The 23,225-nt window shown below is 39.4% G+C and overlaps 1 protein-coding gene across 1 annotated transcript in view; it reads right to left on the bottom strand.

Annotated features, from left to right (window-relative positions):
• XK (X-linked Kx blood group antigen, Kell and VPS13A binding protein) overlaps positions 1-23,225 on the bottom strand; it is a 113,870-nt gene that overhangs the window by 11,512 nt on the left and 79,133 nt on the right. The window lies entirely within an intron of this gene.

The following is a 23,225-nucleotide window of genomic DNA, read 5'->3' as shown; positions in this document are numbered from 1 at the left end:
CTATAATTCATATACTATAAAATTCACAATTTTAAGTGTACAATTCAATGGGTGTTTTTAAAGTTGTTTCAGAGGTATGTAAACCATCATTAGGGTCAACTTTCCTTTTTTGTCCCTCTTCTTTTCCTTCCTTCCTCTTCTCTCTTCTCTCCTCTCTCTTCTTCTCTCTCCTCTCTCTCTCTCTCTCTCTCTCTCTCTCTCATTTTCTTATTGAAGTAATATTGACTAATAACATTATCTAAATTTCAGGTGCACAGCATTATAATTTGATATCTATATACTATATATAGGGTGCTAGAGTATAGACCAGAGGTGGGAAACATTTTTCTGCCAAGGGAAATTTGGATATTTATAACATCATTCACAGGCCATATAGAATTATCAATTTAAAAATTAGCCTGCTATATTTGGACAAATATTTAATTAACTCACCCTTAATGCCTTGGCAGGGTCAGACCAAATGATTTCACAGCCTTATATAGCCTTCAGGACCAAGGTTCCCCAGCCCTAGTATAAACTATCAAAAGTCTGGTTTCCTTCTCTTCCCTTTACTCATTTTCACACTTCCCCTAAGGTAAGCACCATTCTGATGTCTGTACTTTTGGATTATTATTATTCTGTTTTGCTGTTTGGTAAATTTTTTGTTTTATATTCCACACATGAGTGAAATAATATGATTTTTGTACTTGTACATCTGACTTATTTCACTTAGCATAATGTGCTTAAGATCCATCCATATTGTCATAAATGACAATATTTCATTTTTATGGCTGTGTAATATTCCTGTGTGTGTGTGTGTGTGTGTGTGTGTATGTGTGTGTGTGTGTGAGAGAGAGAGAGAGAGAGAGAGAGAGATCGGTTTCACTTATCTGTCAATGAAGTTTTAGTTTCCATATCTTGGCTATTATACATAATGCTGCAATTAACATAGAGATGCTGCAATGAACATAGGGGAACATATATCTTTCCAATTTAGTGTTTTCATTTTCTTTCTTTTTTTAAATTTCTTTATTTTTATTTTTATTATTTTTTTTATTAAGGTATTATATGTGTACATATCTTTCCATGGCCTCCTTCCCCACACCCATACATGCCCTCTCCCCCACAGTTTTTCGTCCATTGGTTTTGCTTATATGCATGCATACAAGTCCTTCGTTTGATCTCTTATCTCCCCCATATCTCCCTATCCTCCCAGTTGTAATTTGACAGTCTGTTTATTGCTTTACTGTCTTTGTATCTATCTTTTTGTTCATCAGTTTATAATGTTTTTTATTATCCATAAATGAGTGAGGTCATGTGGTGTTTCTCTTTCATTTGACTCAGCATGATGCGGCTTATTTGACTCAGCATGATGTTCTCCAATTCCATCCAGGTTGCTGCAAATGATAAGAATTCCTTATTTTTATGGCAGCATAGTATTCCATTGTGTAGATGTACCATAGTTTTTTTGATCCAATCATCTGCTGATGGGCATCCAGGCTGTTTCCAAATCCTAGCTATTGTAGTGTTTTCATTTTCTTGAGAAAAATATCCAGAAGAGGAAATGCTGTATCATGTGTTGGTTCCTTAAATTTTTTAAAACCATCACATGAGGATATGTTTCTATTTATTTTAAAGAGAGAGAAAGGGAAAGAGAGAGAGAGAGAGAAACATCAATAGGTTACCTCCCATGTACTAGTACACCCGGAGCAAGGATCAAACCCAAAACATGGGTATGTACCCTGACCGACTGTGAATTTAAACTTGCAATGTTTTATTGTATGGGATGATGCTCCAACCAAATGATTAAAACCAACCAGGGCTGGTTCCTTCATTTTCATTTTAAAAATTTTATTTTAAATCCAAAGAGGACCACACCAAGACACATCATAATTAAAATTCCAAGAGCAAAAGACAAAGAGAGAATAATAAAAGCAGCAAGAGAAAAGCAGGTAGTTACCTATAAAGGAGCACTCATATGATTGTCAGCTGATTTCTCAACAGAAACCATGCAGGCCAGATGGGAATGGCAAGAAATATTCAAGGTGATGAATAGCAAGAACCTACAGCCAAAAATACTCTACCCAGCAAAGCTATCACTCGGAATCGAAGGCCAGATAAAGAGCTTCACAAATAAAAAAACACTAAAGGAGTTCATCACCGCCAAACCAGAATTATATGGATTTCTGAAGGGGGTTAATATAGGAAGAGGAAGAAGATAAAGATAAAAATTATGAACAACAAATAGGTAACTATCAACAAGTGAATCTAAAAACCAAGGGAATTAAAAAAATCTGAAGAACAATATTAACTGGTGAATATAATAGAATCAGAGGTATGGAAGGAGAGTGAACTGATGATTCTCGGGGAAATGGGGAGTGGGGGGGGGGGTGCGGAAAAAGATGGAACATAAACTGTGCACCTATGGATGAGGACAATGGGGGGTGGGGAAAGGGCAGAGGGTGGGGTGGGAACCTGGTGGAGGGGAGCAATGGAGGGGGAAAAAATGAGGAACATTTGTAATAATATGAACAATAAAGATTTATTTTTTGAAAAAATAAAATAAATAAAATTTTATTTTAAAATTTTGTTTATTAACTAGAAGCCCTGATAAAGGCCAGTGGCCAGGGAGGGGCCACAGAAGGGACCGTGGGAGGGCTCCAGGGCGGGTCTGGCCATTTCGCCCAGTCCTGATTGGCTGGACCCCAGCAACAAGCTAACCTACCAGTCGGAACATCTGCCCCCTGGTGGTCAGTGCACATCATAGTAACCGGCTGGTAGGCCACATATTAGGCTTTTATATATCTATAGATTGTAACTCATTATGTGGAATGCTCGGCACCCACTTTCCCTCCAGCCCTTGGTCTTAGAGACCTCATGTCCTTCCAAGACTATTCACCCTCTTCTGCTGCCACAGGAAGTAAATTGTATTGTGTGCAGGCTCCATAGGTGTATCTTTACTTCACTGCAGTTCCAATTACCCCGACATAAGGAGAGACACCCTCATTATAAGGTAACACCATCATGGTAAAGCCCCTGCTCAACCTACTGCAGCAGTTTTAAATAGGCCATGGGTTGCCCAACATGATTTGGCTCAGTGGAGAGAGCCATGGCCTGCAGACTGAAGGGTCCTGGGTTCGATTTTGGTCGTGGGCACATTCGTGGATTGGGGGCTCAATCCCCAGTAGGGGGCATTCAGGAGTCATCAGATTGATACTCTCTCATCATTGATGTTTCTACCTCTCTCCCTCTTCCTTCCTCTCTGAAATCAATAAAAACATATTAACAAAAATAAAAATAAATAGGCCATGAATCAAACGCTGCTGCTCTCCATCCATCCAGTCCTCTCACACTCTCTTTTGTCTTTGCCCCTCCCCCCACACACACACACTCTGCTGGGCTGTGTAAAATGGAGTCAGGATTTCTACATCAACCAAGGGCGATGCTTCCGCATGGCCCACCTACCCCAGCCATCTCTGTCCCTAGTCCTGTGGGTCTCTCCCTCCCCCCTTCCATCTAGCTGGGCCCTGCTCAGCCCCCTCCTCCTGCGACCTCCTGTCTGCAGCCTCCCCAAAAGCTGTGTGGGGCAGGGTGGTGCTGTGCAGGAGTGGGAAAAGTGGTACAGGCCATGCGGTGGTGTGGAGCTGTGTGGGGAGAACCCAGGTGGAACCTTGGAGAGCTGGGGTGACGGGTCACCGGGAGGAGGGGGGGATGTGAAGCCTTTCCTGTGGGAGAGGAACCAGGGTCCTCAGCTGCCCCCACCCAGCAGCTTTTCTAGGCCCCTCACTGCCTTCCATTTCCTTTCAAGTTTTGGACTACGTTTCTCTGGCTAAGTCCCGTCCCCCCTCTCTGCTGCTTCTTAGGAGCTGGAGGTAGCCCCTTGGCCTTAGGCAGGCACGCCAGTCTACATGCACCCCCCCCCTTCCCTGCCCCCTGGTAATAGTGCTACCCACTCTCCTGGAGTAGTTAGTGTAACTTAACACATAAAAAGAAGCAGCTCTGAAGATTATAAATTGCACTGAGAACACCACAGGCTGCTGAGGGTTGTGCTGCCCACAGCTCTGGGATCACACTTAGCAGTCTCCCTCATCACCTGGTCCCTCCTTGCTCCCATCTCTGCCCGCCTCTGCCCAGGGCTCTGGCCAAACCCTGGGAGCTTCCTGACAGCTCTCACCTCAGGCCTCACTTTCCAGACCAGCCCACCAGCTCCCACAGCAAGCTAACCTATTGGTTGGAGCATCTGCCCCCTGTTGGTCAGTGCACATCATAGTGACTGGTCCAGCTGTTGAACTCTCAGAGAAACTCTGGTGAGGGGAACAATTTGCATATTAGGCTATTATTATATAGGATTAAACTTACTGGGGTGATATGGCTCAAAATGAACATATAGGATTCAGATGTGGGTTTCTATGTTACAAAATCTTTATATTGCACCATGTGACCACCACCCAAATCTCCTCCTGTCACTTCATATTAGGACCCACTTATTCCCCACCCCCTTCCCTCTGGCAACCACCACACTGCTGTTTGTGTTCATAAGTTTCAGTTTTATATCCCACATATGAGTGAAATCATACGGTTCTTAGCTTTTTCTGACTTGTTTCACTTGGCCTCATGTTCTCAGGATCCATCCATGTTGTTGGAAATGGTGCTATTTCAATTCTATTGTGTATATGTAACACTTCTTTATCCAGTCCTCTATTGCGGGATACTTTGGTTATTTCCATGTCTTGGCCAACATGAATAATGCTGAAATGAACATAGGGGGTGTATATATATCTTTGTGAATACATGATTTTGAGGTTTGTTTGTTGTTGTTTCTTTTGTATATATTCAGGAAAGGGATTTTTTTGGTCATAAGGTAGTTCAATTTTGAGAAATTGCTTGACTATTTTCCATAGTGGTTGTACCAGTCTACATGCCCACAAGCAGCGAATGACGGTTCCCTTTTTCTAAAACCTTACCAACACTTGTTATTGCTTGTCTTGCAGAAATGCCCAATCTAACAGGTGTGTGGTTGTATCTCGTTGTAATTTTGATTTGCATTCCCCTAATTGCCAGTGAGGTTGAACATCTTTTCATATATATATGTCTTCTTGGGAGAGGTGTATTTTTAGGTCCTCTGCCAATTTTTTGATTGGATAGTTTGTTTGGTGTTGAGTTTTATGAGTTATCCATATATTTTGGAAATTAAAACTTTGCAAGAGCAACTGTTTGCAAAAATGTCCCATTTGTTGCCTACCTGATTGTTTTGTTGTCAATTTCTTTTGCTGTGCAGAATCTTTAGTTTGATTTACTAGTCCCATTCATTTATTTTTGCCTTTACTTCTCTTGCCTTTGGGGTCAAATTCAAAAAATGTTCTCTATGATCAATGTCCATAAGTTTGGTACCTATATTTTCTTCTATGTAACTTATTGTTTTGGGTCTTACATTTAGGTCCTTGATCCATTTTTAATTAATTTTTTACATGGGAAAAAACTGTAATCCAGTTTTATTCATCTGTATGTGGCTTTCCAGTTTTCCCAACACTCTTTATTGAAGAGACTGTCTCTACTCCACTGTGTATTTGTGGCTCCTTTGTCAAAAATTATCTGTCCATATACATGTGATTTTATAGCTGGGCTATCTTTTCTGTTCCATTGATCAGTGTGTCTGTTTCTATGCCAATACCATGCTGTTTTAATTATCATAGCTCTGTACTATAATTTTAAGTTGGTTAACATGATACCTCCAGCTTCATTTTTTTTTCTCAGGATAGCTTTGGCTATTTGGGGTCTTTTGTTCCATAAAAATCTGATTTATCATTCTATTTCTTTGAAAAAGAAATGACATTAGGATTTTGATGGGGATTGCATTAAATCTTTGTATTTCTTTGGGTAATATGGCCATTTTAACTATGTTGATTCTTAAATTCATGAACAAGGAATATTTTTCCATTTTGTGACTTTTTCAATCTCTTAATAATGCTTTGTAGTTTTCAGTATATAGGTCTTTCATGTTCTTTATTAAGATTATTCAGAGGTAATCTTTTATTCTTTTGGTTGCTATTTCAAAAGGAATTGTTTCTTTTCATTTATTTTTCTGATATTTTGTTGTAAATATACAAGAAGGCAATGGAGGTTTGCAGATTAATTATATATCCTGCAACTTGACTGCATTTGTTTATTGTTTCTAATAATTTTTTGGTGGAGCCTTTAGGGTTTTCTGTATACAGAACCATGTTATCCACAAACAGTGAGTATGACTTCTCCTGTCCTTAGCTGGATGCCTTATATCTTTTTCTTGCTTTATTGTTCTGGCTAGGACTTTCAGCACTATGCTAATTAAGAGTGGTAAGAGTAGTGAGAGTGGACATTCTTGTCTTATTCCTGATCTTAGAGGAAAAGGTTTCAGTTTTTCACCAGTGAGTATGATATTAGCTGAGGGTTTATCATAAATGGCCTTTATTGTGTTGAGGTACTTTCCTTCTATTCGTATTTTATTGTTTTAATAATAAATGGATGTTATATCTTATCAATCCCTTTTCCTGCAGCTATTGATAAGATCATATGACTTAACCTTTTGTTTTTTTAATGCAGTGTATTACATTGATTGATTTGAGTACATGGAGTCATCCTTGTGCCCCTGGAATAATCCCCACTAGACTGTGATTTATTATTTTTTGGATATACTATTGTAATCAATTTACTAGTATTTTGTTTAGTATTTCTTCATCTGTGTTCATCACAGATATTTGTCTTTAGTTTTCTTCCTCCCCCCACCCCCTTTATTTTGCCACATTTTGGTACTAGAATTATATGGCCTCATAGGATATATTAGGAAGTATTGCCTCTTCTTCAATTTTTTGGAAGACTTTAGGATAGGTTTTAAATCTTTGAATGTTTGGTAGATTACACTGGTAAATACATCTGGTCCTGGACTTTTGCTCTTTGGAAGGTTTTTGCTGGTTGTTTCAATTTCCTCACTACTGAAATCTAAATCTATTTAGATTTCCCAATTCTTCATGATTTAGTCTAGGAAGGTTATATATTTCTAAGAACTTACCCATTTATTCTAGATTATTGAATTTGGTGGCATATACTTTTTTATAACATTCTAATATGATCTTTAGTATTACTATGATGTCTGTGGTAACTTCTCTCTCATATCTAATTTTGTTTATATGGGTCTTTTTTATCTTTTTCCTTAGTGAGTCTAGCCAGTGGTTTATCAATTTTATTATTTTTCTCAAAGAATCAGCTCTTTCTTTTATTATTTTTTTGTGTAGTTTTTTTTAATTTTACTTTATTTTATCATTATTATTATTATTATTATCGATACTGTCTATCACTTACTTCTGCTCTACTTTTTATTATTTCCTTTCCTCTGATGACTTTAGGTTTCTATTGTTCTTCCTTTACTACTTCTGTAAGATACAATGCTTGGTTGATTACTTAGGATTTCTCTTATTTTGTGATATAGGCCTGTAATGATATAAAATTCCCGCATATTCCTGCTTTTGCTGCATCATAGAGGCTTTGCTGTGTTGTACTGCCATTCTCCTTTGTATCTATATATCATTTAAAAATAATTATTTATTGTTGAAAGTATTACTCCCCATTGACCTCCTCCAGCCTGTCTCCTCCCACACCCCTACCCCAGGTCTTCAGCACCCTATTGTCTGTGTCAATGGGTTAAGCATATATTCATACAAGATCTTTGGTTGACTACCTCCCACCAACTGAACCTCCCCCCACTCCATTAGCTCTGAGATTCCCCATTATGTTTCATTATTCCCTGTCTCTGGATCCACTCAGTTCATCAGTTTATTTTGTTACATAGATTCCACATAAAAGTGAGTTTATGTAATATTTGTCTTTATCTGACTGACTTATTTCACTTAGCATGATACTCTCCATGCTCTCTCAAAGGGTAAGATATTCTTCTTTATTACTGCTGCACAGTATTCCATGGTATACTAGTATTATTTCATAGCTTTTTTATCCACTCGTCTACTGATGCACACTTGCATTGTTTCCAGATTTTAGCAATTGTAAATTCTGCTGCTATGAACATAGGGGTGCATACATTTTTTCTGATTGTGTTTTGGGATAATTAGGATACATTCTTAGAAGTAGAATCACCGAGTTAAATGGCAGTTCCATATTTAATTTTTTTGAGGGAACTCTATACGTATTGTTTTTCTATAATGGTTGGACCAGTCTGCATTCCCACCAGCAGTGAACTAGGGTTCAGTTTTGTCCATATCCTCACCAGCACTTGTCATTTGTTGATTTGTTGATGGTAGCCATTCTTACAGGTGTCATTTTAATTTGCATCTCTCTGATGATCAGTGGCTGAGCATTTTTTCATATGACTCTTGGTCATATCTACATACTCTTTAGAGAAGTGTCTATTTAGGTCCTTTGCTCGTTTTTAATTGGGTTGTCTTCCTTAAGTTGCATGAGTTCCTTATATATTTTGGGTATTAACATTTTATCAGATGTATCATTGCCAAATATGTTCTCCCATACAGTGAACTCCCTTTTCGTTTTGTTCATAGTTTCTTTTGCTGTGCAGAAGCTTTTTACTTTGATGTAGTTCCATTTGTTTACTTTTTCTCTGGTTTCCTTTGCCTTATGGAATATATCCATAAACATATTGTTATGAGAGATGTCTGAGATTTTGCTACCTATGTATCTTCTAGGATTTTTATGGTTTCATGAGTGATATTTAAGTCTTTCAGTATACATTTTAAGTTTTTTCTTGTGTATGGTGTAAGTTGGTGGTCCAGTTTCATTTTTGTTGCATGTATCTGTCCAATTTTCTCAACACCATTTATTGAAGTGACTGTCTTGACTCCATTGCGTGCTCTTACATCCTTTGTCAAATGTTAATTGACTGTAATGGTTGGGATCCATGTCTGAGGTCTCTGTTCTGTTCCATTGCTCTATATGCCTATTTTTGTGGTAGTACCAAGCTGTTGTGATTACGGTGGCTTTGTAGTATAACTTAAAATATGGCATTGTGATTCCACCAACTTTGTTTTTCTTTCTCAAGATTGCTGCAGCTATTCAGGATATATATATATATATATATATATATATATATATATATATATATATATATATATATATCTTTTGGTTCCATATAAATTTTTGGAGTATTTGTTCTAGCTCTGTTAAATATGCTGTTGGTATTTTAATAGGGATTGCATTGAATCTGTAGATTGCCTTGAGTAGTTTGGACATTTTAATGATGCTGGTTCTACAAATCCATGAACACAATATATTCTTCCACTTGTTTATATCTTCTTCTAACTCTTTTTTTCAATATCGTGTAGTTTTCTGAGTACAAATATTTTGCTTCTTCGGTTAAATTTATTTCTAAGTATCTTACTTTTTAAAAATATATATATTTTTATTGATTTCAGAGAGGAAGGAAGAGGAAGATAGAGACAGGAACATCAATGATGAGAGAGCATCGCTGATCAGCTGTCTCCTGGGGATCGAGCCCACAACCTGGGCATGTGCCCTGACCAGAAACTGATCCATGACTTTCTGCTTCCTAGGTTAATGCTCAACCACTGAGCAATGCCAACTGGGTAATTTTTTTGTTCCAAAGGTCAATGGGCTTGTTTGTTTAGTTTCTTTTTCTGAGAATTCATTACTAGAGTATTAAAAAGACATTGATTTTTAGGTATTGATTTTGTATTCTGCTACTTGGCCAAATTCTTTTATTAAAGTTAGTAGTTTTTGGGGGGAGTCTTTAGGATTTTCTATGTACAGTATGATGGCCGCTAATCATGTTGAGATATGCTCCCGCCATTCCCACTTTGTTGAGAGTTTTTATTTAAAAAAAAAAAAAGGTTGCTGGATTTTGTCAAATGCTTTATTTGCGTCTATTGATATGATCATGTGATTTTTGTCTTTATTTTTTTTTATGTGAAGAATCATGTTTATTGACTTGCAAACATTGTACCAGCCTTGTATCCCTGGAATAAATTCCATTTAATCATGGTGTATGATCTTTTTAATATATTGGTGGATGCAATTTGCCAATATTTTGTTGAGGATCTTAGTATTTATGTTCATCAGCGATATTGGCATGTAATTCTCTTTCTTTGTAGTATCATATGATTTTGGAATTAGAATAATGCTGGTCTCATAAAAAGAGCATGGAAGTGTTCTTTCCTCTTGTATTTTTTTGATGTTTGAGGAGTATAGGTATTAGTTCTTCTTTGAATGTTTGGTGAAACTCCCCTGAGAAGCCAACCAGACCCAGGCTTTTGTTTGTGGGGAGTTTTTTGATTACTGTTTCTATTTCATCAGATATTATTGGCCTATTCAGGTTTTCTGCTTCTTCCTGATTCAGTTTTGGGAGATTGTGTTTTCCTAGGAATTTGTCCATTTCATCTTCAGCTTGTTGGCATATAGTTGTTCCTAGTACTTTTTCTTTCTTTCTTTTTTTTTCTTTTACAATCCTTTGTATTTCTGTGGTGTAGATGGTTAGGTCTTCACTTTCATTTCTGATTTAATTTATTTGGGACCTCTCTCTTTGTTTCTTGATGACTTTGGCTAATGGATCGTCAATCTTCTTTATCTTTTCAAAGAACCAGCTCTCGGTTTCATTGAATTTTTGTATTGTTTTTCTTTAGTCTCTAGGTCATTTATTTCTGCTCTAATCTTTTGTATTTTTTCCCTTCTATTTACTCTGGCCTTTCTTGTTCTCTTTCTAATTCCTCAAGTTGTAGGGTTAAATAGTTTATTATTGATTTTTTTTATAGAAACTTCCCTCTTGTGAATGCTTTTGCTGTGTCCAAGAGATTTGGGGTTGTTGTGTATTCATTTTCATTGATTTCCAGAAAGCCTTTTATTTCTTTCCTTATCGCATTGGTAATCCTTTCATTGTTTAATAATGTTCTATTTAGCCTCCATGTGTTTGAATGTGTTTATTGTAGTTGATTTTAAATTTCATTACACTGTGATATGAGAAGACTCTTGATATCATTTCAATCTAACTGAACTTGTGGTGACTTGTTTTGTGTCCTAACATGTGGTGTATCTTTGTGAATGACCCATGTGCACTTGAGAAGAATGTATATTCTACCTGTTTGGGGAGAAATGTTCTATAAATGTCAATTAAATCCCTTTGTATATTATATGTACTAGAGGCTCAGTGTACAAAATTCATATACACGGGGTTGGGGGGGGTCCCCTCAGCCCAGCCTGCACCCTCTCCAATACAGGACTCCTCAGGGGATGTCTGACTGCCAGTTTAGGCCCAATCCCACAGGCAGTCAGACATCCCTCTCACAATCCTGGACCACTGGCTCCAAACTGCTCACCTGTCTGCCTGCCTGATTACCCCTAACTGCCCTCCCCCGATGGCCTGGTCACACACAACTGCCCCCCCCCTGACAGCCTGGTCATCCCCAATTGCCCCCCTGCCTACCTGGTCAACCCCAACTGCCACCCCTGCCAGCCTGGTTGCCCCTCACTGGCCCCGTCTGCCAGCCTGGTCACCCCTCATTGCCCCCTGCCAGCCTGGTTGCCCCACACAGCCTGTTATTCAGTCATTTGGTTTCCCCTCACTGCCCCACCCCACCCACGCCGGCCTGGTTGCCCTACACAGCCTGCAGCTCAGTCATTTGGCCATCCCTAACTAACACCCCTGCTGGCCTGGTCACCCAACACAACCTGTTCGGTTGTCCCTTCAGCTGTTTAGATTGTGATGGTCACTTAGGCTTTTATATATGCACTGAGTGGCCAGATTATTATTATATCTGAACACATAATAATCTGGCCACTCAGTGCATATCCTATATAATAAAAGGCTAATATGCAAATTGTCCTCTTGACCAGGAGTTCGACCAGCAGGCAGGTTGGCCAACCACAGATGTCCTCTCCCCCTGGTCAGGCTGGCTGGACCCCACCCATACACAAATTCATGCACTGAGCCTCTAAAAAAAATACACACACACACACACTGAGTGGCCAGATTATTATGCGTTCAGAGATCATAATAATCTGGCCACTCAGTGTATATATTCTATATAATAAAAGCCCAATTTGCAAATCGACTGAATGGCAAAATAACCAGTGGAATGACTGGTCGCTATGATGCACACTGACAACCAGCAGGCATATGCTCAATGCAGGAGCTGACCCCAGGCCACAGAGCCCAAGCCAGCCATGGCAGGGTCCCCTCCCCCCATCCAGGTCACCCCACAAATTGGCCCTGATTGCCGGCCAGGCCTTGGGACCCCTGTGCATGAATTTTGTGCACTGGGCTATACATACATACATACATACATACATATATACATATACATATACATTTTATATATATATATATATATATATATATATATATATATATATATATATATATATATATATATATATGGGCTATAGTGCATGTATGTATGTTTACCATGGTTATATACTCTGGTAATATCAATCCCTTTAGTATTATGTAGTGACCTTTGTTTCCTCTTACACTGGCCTTCATTTTGAAGTCTATTTTGTCATATGAGTATTGCTACTCCAGCTTTGTTTTTCTTTTCTATTTGCATGGAAAAAATAAGTTTCCATCCCTTCGTTCTCATCCTGCCTGTCTTTTGTTCTGAAGTGGGTCTTTTGTAGACAGAATATAGTTGGGTCATGTTTTTGTATCCAGTCAGCTACCCCGTGTCTTTTCATTGGAGCATTTAATCCACTTATATTTAAATATATTATTGATACAAATTTATTTATTGCCATTTTAATTCTGTATGCCTAGGTTTCTCTCTATTTCTTCTTCTCATTACAGGAGTTCCTTTAGCATTTCCTATAATGCTGGCTTGGTGGTGATGTACTCCTTTAACTTTTTTTTTTTTTATGGGAAGTTCTTTATTTTACTGTCTATTTTTAATAATACCCTTGCTGGATATAATAATCTTGGTTTTAGATCCATGCTTTCCATTACCTCGAGTACTTCATGCCATTCCCTTCTGGCTTTTAGAGTTTCTGATGAGAAATGAGGTCTCAACCTTATGGGAACTCCTTTGTAAGTAATAGTTTCCTTTTCTCTTGCTGCTTTCATGATTAGCTATTTGTCTTTAATTTTTGGCATTTTAATTAAGATGTGTCTGGGCTGGGCCTGTTCGGATTCTTCTTGCTTGGTATTCTCTGTACCTCCTGAAATTATAAGTTTTTCCTTTACCAGGTTATGAAAATTTTCTGCCATTATTTCTTCAAACATATTCTCCATCCCTTCCTCCCTTTCTGCCTCTTCTGACATACCTGCTATTCTAATATTGTTACATAGCATGTTGTCCCACAGCTCCCTTAAGCTGTACTCCTCATTTTTTTTTTCTTTTTGGTTCTCTGATTGAGTGTTGTTGTTTTTTCAACCATTTCTTCTAATTCACTGATTTGGTCCTCAGCAGCTTCCACTAATCTGCTGTGTATTACTTCCAATGTGTTATTTGTGTTATGTCATTCTTTATTATTATTCTTTTTTCATAGTGACTATATCTTTTCTCATGCTGTTGAGCATCTTTACCATCATTATTTTGAACTCTTTCATATAAATTTCTTATCTCCATCTCATTGATTTCTTCTGGAGAATTCTCTTGTTCTCTCATTTGTGGGTTGTTCCTTTGTCTCCTTATTTTGGTTGCTTGTTTGGGTTTGTGACTATTTATTAGGGAGAGCTGCTACACCTCTCTATCTCTAGTGCAGGGAAGTGTCAAACACTGTTTCTTAATAATTAGATCAGGCAAAGACTCCAGAGACTGCTTCTGATCACAGACTGATAGGATTCCTCTTGAAATGCCCTCAAGCAATTGTCCACAAGTATGGCAAGAGTTATTTTTTTTTTGTTTTGTTTTGTTTTTTTGGTGTGTGTGTGTGTGTGTGTGTGTGTGTGTTTTAACAAGATGGGTTGTTTCCTCCTGGGGGTTAATGGTTATTCTGTCTCCTAAAGGTCAAGGTGTTTTCCAATAGGGTGGGTCAACTGCTCCCCCCACCCCCTTAGGCAATACTGCCTTATAGCAATTGTCTCTGTGAGAAAGATGGCCTCTGCAGCATAAGGAAATGACTCAGCACAGGAAACTGGGTTGTCTGTCAGCTTTTTGTCTCTTTCCATTTGTATGGAATATATTTTTCCACCACTTCACTCTCAGTTTGTGTGTATCTTTTGTCTTGAGGTGGGTCTCTTATAGACAGCATATATATAGATCATGTTTTCTGATCATTAAAGTCACCCTATATCTTTTGACTGGAGCATTTAATCACTTTCATTTCAGGTTATTATTGGCATTTAACACTCTTTAAGATTTCTTGCATTACTGGTTTGGTGGTCATGTACTCCTTTAACCTTTTTTTTTTTTTTTTTTTTTCAATCCAGAAGGCTTCCATTTTAAATGATAGCCTTGCTGGATACAGTAATCTTGAATTTAGGCATTTGCTTTTCATTACTTTGATTACTTCTGGCCTGAAATGTTTCTATTGAGAAGTCAGCTAACATTCTAATGGGAACTCTTTTGGAAAATAACCCCATATCAGATAGATGTATTATTGCCAAATGTGTTCTCCCATACAGTGGGCTCCCTTTTCATTTTGTTTATGGTTTCTTTTGCTGTGAAGATTTTATTTTAATGTAGTGCATTTGCTTATTTTCTCCTTAGTTTCCTTTGCCCTAGGAGATGTATACACAAACATATGGCTATGAGAGATGTCTGAGATTTTGCTGCTTATGGTTACTTCCAGGATTTTTATTGTTTCAAGACTTACATTTAAAGTATTTGAAACTTTTTTATTTTATTTTTGTGTACAGTATAAGTTGGTGGTCTAGCCTTGACTCCACTGTATTCTCTTCCTTCCTGTGTCAAATATTAATTGACCACAATGGTGTGGTTCAATTTCTGGGGTCTCCATTCTCTTCCATTGTTCTATATGTCTGATCTTGTGCCAGTATCAGGGTGTTTTGATTACAATAGCTTTCTTTGTAGTATAACTTGATGTCAGATATTCTGATCTCTCCTACTCTGTTGTTCTCTCTCAAGATTGCTGCAGCTATTTGGGATCTCTTATGGTTCCATATAAATTTATGAAGTATTTGTTCTAGATCTGTGAAATATGCCATTGTTATTTTAATAGGGATTGCATTGAATCTATTGCTTTGGGTAGTATGGACATTTTAATGATGTTAATTCTACCAATTAATGAGTACAGTATACACTTAGTGCCCAGATTATTATGATCTCTGAATGCATAATAATCTGGCCACTCAGTGTAAATCCTATATAATAAAGGCTAATATGCAAATTGTCCCCTCGACCAGGAGTTCGACCAGCAGGCAGGACGGCCAACTGACCATGTCCCCTCCCCCTGGCCAGGCTGGCCAGACTCCACCCATGCACGAGTTTATGCACCTGGCCTCTATCCCGGATTATTTTTTATTTCGATTTGCATGGAAATTTTTTTTCATCCCTTCATTTTCATCCTGTGACTTTTTGTTCTGAAGTGGGTCTCTTGTAGACAGCACATATTTGGGTCACATTTTCATTTCCATTCAGATACTGTAAGTCTTTTGTTTCAAGCATTTAATCCATTTACATTTAAGATTATTGATAAGTACTTATTTAATAGCATTTTAATTCATTATACCTGTGGTTTCCCCCTCTGCTCATTACATTAGACCTATTAGCATTACTTGCAGTGTTGGTTTGGTGGTGATAAAGTACCGTACTTTAGCATTTTTTTTTTTTGTCTGGGGAGCACTTCATTACACCATTTATTTGGAATGTTATCCTTGATGGATATAGCAATGTTGGTTTCAGATCCTTGAATACTTCATTCCCTTCTGGCCTGTGGAGTGTCTGATGAAAAATCAGCTGACAGCTTTATGGGAGATCCTTTGTAGGTAAGTTTGATTTTCTCTTGCTGCCTTTGAGATTCTCGCTTTGTCTTTACTTTTTAGCATTTTAATTTTGATGTGTCTGGGTGTAGGCCTGTTTAGGTTCTTCATGCTTGGGACTCTGTGTGCCTCCTGAACTTGTGTAAATTTTTCCTTAACCAGGCTAGCGGAATTTTTTGCCATTATTTCTTCAAACAGGTTCTCTATCCCTTGCTCACTGTCTTCACCTTCTAGTACTCCCAAAATGTGAATATTACGTTTCCTGTTGACCCACATTTCCCTTAAGCTGATCTCTTGGGGTTTTTTGTTTTTGTTTTTGTTTTTTTTTTTTGTTTGTTTGTTTTCTGTTGGGTTCTCTGATTGAGTGATTTTTTTTTTTTTTCCTATCCTGTCTTCTAATTCACTGATCTGATCCTTGGCTTTCCCTAATCTGCTGTATATTCCTTCCAATGTGTTCTTTTTTTTACAATGTATTTTTATTTATTTCAGAGAGGAATAAAGAGGGAGAGACAGAAACATCAATGATGAGAGAATCATTGATTGGCTAACCCACACTGGGGATCAAGCTTGAAACCAGGGCATGTGCCCTGACCAGTAATCGAACCGTGACCTCATGATTCATAGGTCCAGGTCCAACCACTGAGCAATATCAGCTGAGTGAATGTGTTCTTTATTAGTGCTATGGCATTCTTTATTTCTGACCAATCTTTTTCACAGTTATTGTATCTTTTCTCATACTGTTTAGTATCTTTGCCATCATTATTCTGAACACTATATCTGATAAATTTCTTTTTTTAAAAATAAATTTTTATTGTTCATATTATTACAAGTGTTCCTTCTCCCCCCCCCTTCCCACCCCACCCTCTGCCCTTTCCCCAACCCCCATTGTCCTCATCCATAGGTGCACAGTTTATGTTCAGTCTCTTCCCACATTCCCCTCTCCCCTTTTCCCCAAGAATGATTAGTTCACTCCCCTTCCATACCTCTGAATCTATTATATTCAACAGTTAATATTGTTCATCAGATTTTTTTTTTTAATTTCCTTGGTTTTTAGATTCACTTGTTGATAGTTACGTATTTGTTGTTCATAATTTTTATCTTTATTTACTTTCTCTTCTGAAAGAACCCCCTTCAGCAATTCATATAATTCTGGTTTGGTGGTGATGAACTCCTTTAGCTTTTTTTTTATTAGTGAAGCTCTTTATCTGACCTTCGATTCTGAGTGATAGCTTTGCTGGGTAGAGTATTTTTGGCTGTAGGTTCTTGCTATTCATCACCTTGAATATTTCTTGCCATTCCCGTCTGGCCTGCATGATTTCTGTTGAGAAATCAGCTGACAATCGTATAGGTGCTCCTTTATAGGTAACCACCTGCTTAGCTCTTGCTGCTTTTAATATTCTCTCTTTGTCCTTTGCTCTTGGAATCTTAATTATGATTTGTCTTGGTGTGGTCCTCTTTGGATTCCTCTTATTTGGAGTTTTGTGTGCTTCCTGGACTTGTAAGTCCAATTCTTTCCCCAGGTGGGGGAAGTTTTCTGTCACTATTTCTTTCAGTATTTTTTCAATATCTTGCTCTCTCTCATCTTCTGGGACCCCCATGATTCTGATGTTGGATCGTTTGAAGTTGTCCCAGAGGTTTCTTACATTATCTTCAATTTTCTGGATTCTCTTGCCTTCTAGCTTCTGCAGAGGAGTGTCTTCTGGCTCTTTATGTTCCAAATCTTTGACTTGATTCTTGAGATCTTCTATTCTGTTTTTAGGACTCTGTATAATATTTTTTATTTCAGACAATGTATTCTTTATTTCTTGTTGATCCCTTTTCATATCCTCATAGGTCTCATTTATTTTATCGGCCTTTTCTAGGATACTCTTGAAAAACCTTATAAGTGTGGTTTTGAACTCTATATCCAGTCGCTTTTTGTCCTCCATTTCTTTCGTTTGTGATCTATTTGGTTTAGGCATTTTCGCAGGCAGCTTTTCTGATGGGGCGGGGTTTCAGGGTGGAGCCTACAGCCTTGGCTTCTGTCAGCCCCGCCCTATGCGACTCCTGAGACTCAGGGTCCTTCAGTACTTGTTGCTAGTGCCTCTGAGAGAAAGGTGCCCTCGATTTTCACCTGCTGCCAAACTGTCTATGCTCTCCCGCAATGGGCCCGAAACTGGGGTTCAGTTCAGTTGGAAGTGGAGTTGGAGATGGAGTTCAGAGCAGTCTGGAGCCCCTGTCTCCTTCCCGCCAGGGCAGTCCTACGGCACAGCCGGCCGGCCCTTCTCTGCGCGCAGTGTGCTCGCCTCTGGGACCTCCTTTCGCCGCTTCCCCGGGTTCCGCCTTACAGCCCAGCTCCCTATGGGTGAGCCTGGGTCCCCGGGATCTGGCCTAGAACAGGAGTTCAGAGCAGTCGGGGGCCCAGCACAGTCGGAGTGTTTATCTCCTTCCCGCTAGGGAACGCCCGCCAGGCACTCGGCCTCCCTCCTCTCCGGCTCCGTCCTCTCCACGCGCACCGCGTGTCTCCGTACCTTGGGCTTTTACAGCTCCTCCGCGCATCCTTCTGGTTTTCTCCTTGCTTCTAGTTGTAGAATTTCCAGTCAGTCGACTTTCCTGTAGTTCTGGGTAATGTCCATTTTATATTTTAGTTGTATTTTATTGAAATTGTTGCGTGCGGCTGCGGCTAGGTGCCTACCCGAGCAGCCATCTTGGATTCTCCTCTATATCTGATAAATTTCTTATATCCATTTTATTTTGCTCTTCTTCTGGAGAATTATTTTGTTATTTCATTTGGGCGGTGTTGTTTTTTGTCTTCCCACTTTGGCTGCCTGTTTTGCTTTGAGAGTATGTATTAGATAGATAGGATATGACTCCCAATCTGCTGTTTGTAACTGCCCCTGAGTATCTTGTTCAAAGCAATCAGCAATCCACAACATGTGGCTCCCTCAGCTGAGGCAGGGTGCCTTTGAAAATTACCAAGATTTGCACCAAGGTCTTCTTTCCTATCCCCAGTCCCAGAAGGTGACCAGGCAAAGACTCAAATCAACCAGATACCAGACTCTGCATGCAGTTTGATTCTTATTTAGTCTTGATTTTCCTCAGGCTATTGACCACACTGTGAGGCAAGAGGTTTTCCAACAGGGTGTAGCAACTGCTTCCCCCAACCCCACCCCAAGGCAAAAGATGACTGGATGGTAAAAGTCTACCAGAGAAAGATGTCCTCTTCAGCATGAGGGAATGACTCAGCACTGAAAACCAGGCTGGCTTCCTTCTGAGCTCTAACCCTAGAGCCCCCAAACTTGGATTCTGCTCACACAGCTGTAGTCCACTCTGTCCTACTGTGCCAGAGCTCAAGTTGAATGGCTGCACCCAAAATTTTGTGTGTTGGCTCTTTTAAAAGGTGCTTGTTTTCTAGCCATCTATCCCTGGAAGATAGCAACCGTGCTGCTTTTCACAGCCAGTTATTATGTGGACATCTTTCTCACGTCTGGTGCTCTTGGATTGGGAGGCCCTGCTTGGGGTTTTGACTCCAGAGTTCTCAGTGAGAACACCCCAAAGCTGAGATATCCCCTTAGGACTTTGCTGTCTGTGAGAGTCTGGCCAGTCCTTTCATGCTACATGCTTTCCTACCAGTCTCTATGTGGTCTCCACTTTCCATCCTTGGTTGTCAGGGTTCTCTCCAGCTAGTCTTCAGTTGATTATTCAGGATGGTATTTTTGCATTTTTGTTGTAATTCCAGTTTGGTCCTTGGAGATTGTCAGTGTAGCTTCCACTACTCTTCCACCATTTCTTTCCCATTCCAATAATTTACTCTTAATCTCTTTAATTGCATGCTTCGTTTCCAGAATTTCTGATTGGTTCTTTTTTTAAGTTTAAATCTCTTTGGTAAAGTACTTGTTTTGTTCATTGATTTGTTTTCTGAGTGCATTAAATTGTCTGTTTGTGTTTTCTCACATCTTGCTAAGTATTTTCAGAGCTGCAATCTTGAAATCTTTGCCAATTATATCAGCGGCCACCAACCTTTCAGACCTCATGGACCACCAGTGGTCCACAAACCACTGATTGGCAACCAGTGATTTACATCACATATTTCCATGTGTTCCAGTTTGCTTTCTGGGGATTTTTTAAAATGTTTTTTTTTGTGTGTGTGTGTGTGTGTGTGTGTGTGTGGTTATCCTCATTAATGTGGTTATTCATGGTATTTATTCTTCTCCTTGGCCTACTAATTTATCTGCCTATAAGTATGGTTGATAGAATCCTTATCTGAAGAGTTATTTCTAATATTTTCCAGTAGATGGCACTGAATGTCAAGATTTTTATCTCTGTGATATCCCAATCTTGAACCTCTAAAGTTTCCGTAAGATAATACAACCAGGATGCTTTGGGGGAGACATTTGTTTTGCCCTCACAGTAATGGATACCACTGACCTCCGTAGGGTAAGTCACAGAGGGATACAGCAGTTCTGATACAGCTCTGGCTTTACAAGAAATATGCTCCTGGACTTGACTCCACAGGAAACGTGAGGTGGCATTTGGTAGTCCAAGTGGCAGCAGGTCTCTGTGATTATATTTATTTGAGACATCATCACCTGGTGGGCAGTGGAGAGATGCATTGGAGAACCCTGTGCTGTGTCAGGTTTCTGCAGATTCAGATACTGTTCACACTCTCACAACTTGCAGTTCATCTCGCTGGTGTGCCACACACACACATACACACACACACACACACACACACACACACACCCCTCTGTTTCTCCAGGCTGAAGAAAGTGCCTGCTACTTCCAGCTTTCTCCACTCTCCCAGCTGAGCCATTATCTCCTAGCTGCAGGGCTACATCGGGGGGGGGGGGGGGGGGGGGTCCTCCCTTCTCATCTCCCTGTTCATTTCCTGTTGCCTTTAGATGTTTCAATCCGTGGCTGTGTTGAGCAGGGATTCTTTGTTGAATTATAGTGGATAACTTGAAATTTCAGAGAGAGAGGACAAGGTGTACTGTCACACTGCCATTCCTCAGACATCCAATGGTTCTGTCATTTATAAAGGAACCTCTATACTGTTTCCCATAGTGGCTGTACCAATCTACATTCCCACTAACAGTGTTTGAGAATTCTGTTTACCCTACATTTTTTCCAAAACTTGCTATTTCTTGTCTTACCTAATAATAGAGAAACGTGTAAATTGACCATACCTCCGCTACACACACAGCCAATCAGAGTTAGTATGCAAATTAACCCAATAAAGATGGCAGTTAATTTGAATACATACCTGGGTCCCAGGAACCTCCTAGGCACACAGGTCACTCCCAGGTGGCCATTGGAAGGGGTCAGGGTGCCCTTCCCAAGCCTTGGTAGAGGCTTTAGGCTTGGGAAGGGGCTGAGCCTGCAATAGGAGGGGTAGGGGGTGCCCGCTTCTCAAGCCTAAAGCTTGGGAAGGGGCCGAGCCTGCAACCAAATGCAGACCATTAGGAAGTCAGTGCTGGGGTGCCCTGCTGCAGCTTGGAAACCCAACACTGACTGCCCAGTTGGCTGAGACCCAGAAAGTGAGTCAGGGTCTGATCTGCAGCCTCAATAAAAGCTGTTGATCAATGTACTTACCTCTCTCTTTTTCCCCCTCTTTCTTTCTGACCTTCACCAGCAGCCAGGCTTTTCTTTCTCTCCCGGCCTCCACAGGAGCTGCTGTTAAGCCCATCCTCTTTGATCAGGCCCAGAGATAGGCCTGGAGATGCTGACTGGCATAGGAACCGACCAATCAGAACTTAAGGTGGGTGCTGTGGGGAACCAATGGCTGCCTAGGAAGTGGAGCTTTTAACACTGGCATAGGAACTGACCAATCAGAACCAAAGGTGGGTGCTGTGGGGAACCAATGGCTGCCTAGGAGGCAGAGCTTTTGATGCTGACTGGATATGAACTGACCAATGAGAACCAAATCTGGGTGCTGTTGGGAGCCAATGGCTGCCTAAGAGGCAAAGCTTTTGATGATGGCATAGGAACCGACCAATTATTAGCAAATTGGCCAACAGAGCAGGGCAGTTGGGGGATACATCAGGCCTGCAGGAGAGGGCAGGTAGGGGTGACCAGGCTGGCGGGCAGAGGCAGTTAAGGGCAATCAGGCAGGCAGGCAGGTGAGCAGTTAGGAGCCAATGGTCCAGATTGTGAGAGGGATGTCTGACTGCCAGTTTAGGCCTGATCCCTAGGATCAGGCCTAAAATGGCAGTTGGACATCCTGCAAGGGGTCATCAATTGGAGAGTGTGCAGACTGAGTTGAGGGAACCATCCTTTCATGCACAAATTTCGTGCACTGAACCTCTAGTCTTTTTTATAATAGCCATTCTAATAGGTATCAAGTGATATCTAATTAAGGTTCTGATTTACATTTACCTAATAATTAGTGATGCTGAACATATTTTCATATGCCTGCTGGTCATGTGTGGGTTTTCCTTAGAAAACTTTTTATTCAGATACTCTGCCTAATTTTGAATCAGATTGCTTTTTTGAAGTTGATTTGTATGAGTTCTTCATATATTTTGGATATTAACTCCTCATTGGAAATATTATTAGACAATATGTTTTCCCTTTCAGTTGGTTGTCTTTTGGTTTTGTCCACTGTTTTCTTTACTGTGCAGAAGTTTTTAGTTTGATATAAGTATAATTTGTTTATTTTTTTATATTTGTTTATTTTTTCAGTGTTTTCCTCACTTTTGCACTGAAATTCACAAAAATACCACTGAGACCAACATCCAGAATCTTAGTGCCCATGCTTTTTTATATGTATTTTATTGTTTCAAGTGTTACAATCAAGTCTTTATTCCATTTTGAGTTGATTTTTGTGTACAGTGTAAAATAGTTGCATAATTTCATTCTTTTGCATATGGCTGTTCAGTTTCCCCAGAACCATTTATTGAAGAGATTTTATATTCTCCATTTTAAATTTTTAGCTCCTTTGTTGTAAATGAGTAGTCCATATACATCTGAGTATATTTTGGGGCTCTCAATTCTGTTCCATTGTTTTGTGTTTCTATTTTTCTTTTGATTACTATACTCTGTCAGTAAATTAAAAAATGGAAAACAAGTTACATCAGGTATCACAGAAATAAAATAAATTATAATAGAATACTATGAAAAGTAATATGCTGCCATATTAAACAGAGGAAATGGACAAATTCTTACAGGCAATACAACCATCCTAGACTGATCACTACTAAGGATTTTGAAACAGTAATAAAAAACCTCCCCAAAAACAAAAGTCAAAGACCAGATGGCTTCACTGGCAAAATTACTGGCAAGATATAATTCAAAGATGTTTTTCTCAAACTCTTCCAAAGTATAGAAGAAGGAATGCTTCCTAACTCATTTTACAAGGCTAAATTTACCCTGATACAGAAAC

This window comes from Pipistrellus hanaki (genome assembly GCF_964339955.1).
Source record: "Pipistrellus hanaki genome assembly, chromosome: X".
Lineage (NCBI taxonomy): Eukaryota > Metazoa > Chordata > Mammalia > Chiroptera > Vespertilionidae > Pipistrellus > Pipistrellus hanaki.
The sequence above is the reverse complement of the archived record's forward strand: the minus strand, read 5'-3'. Positions and strand labels throughout refer to the sequence as shown.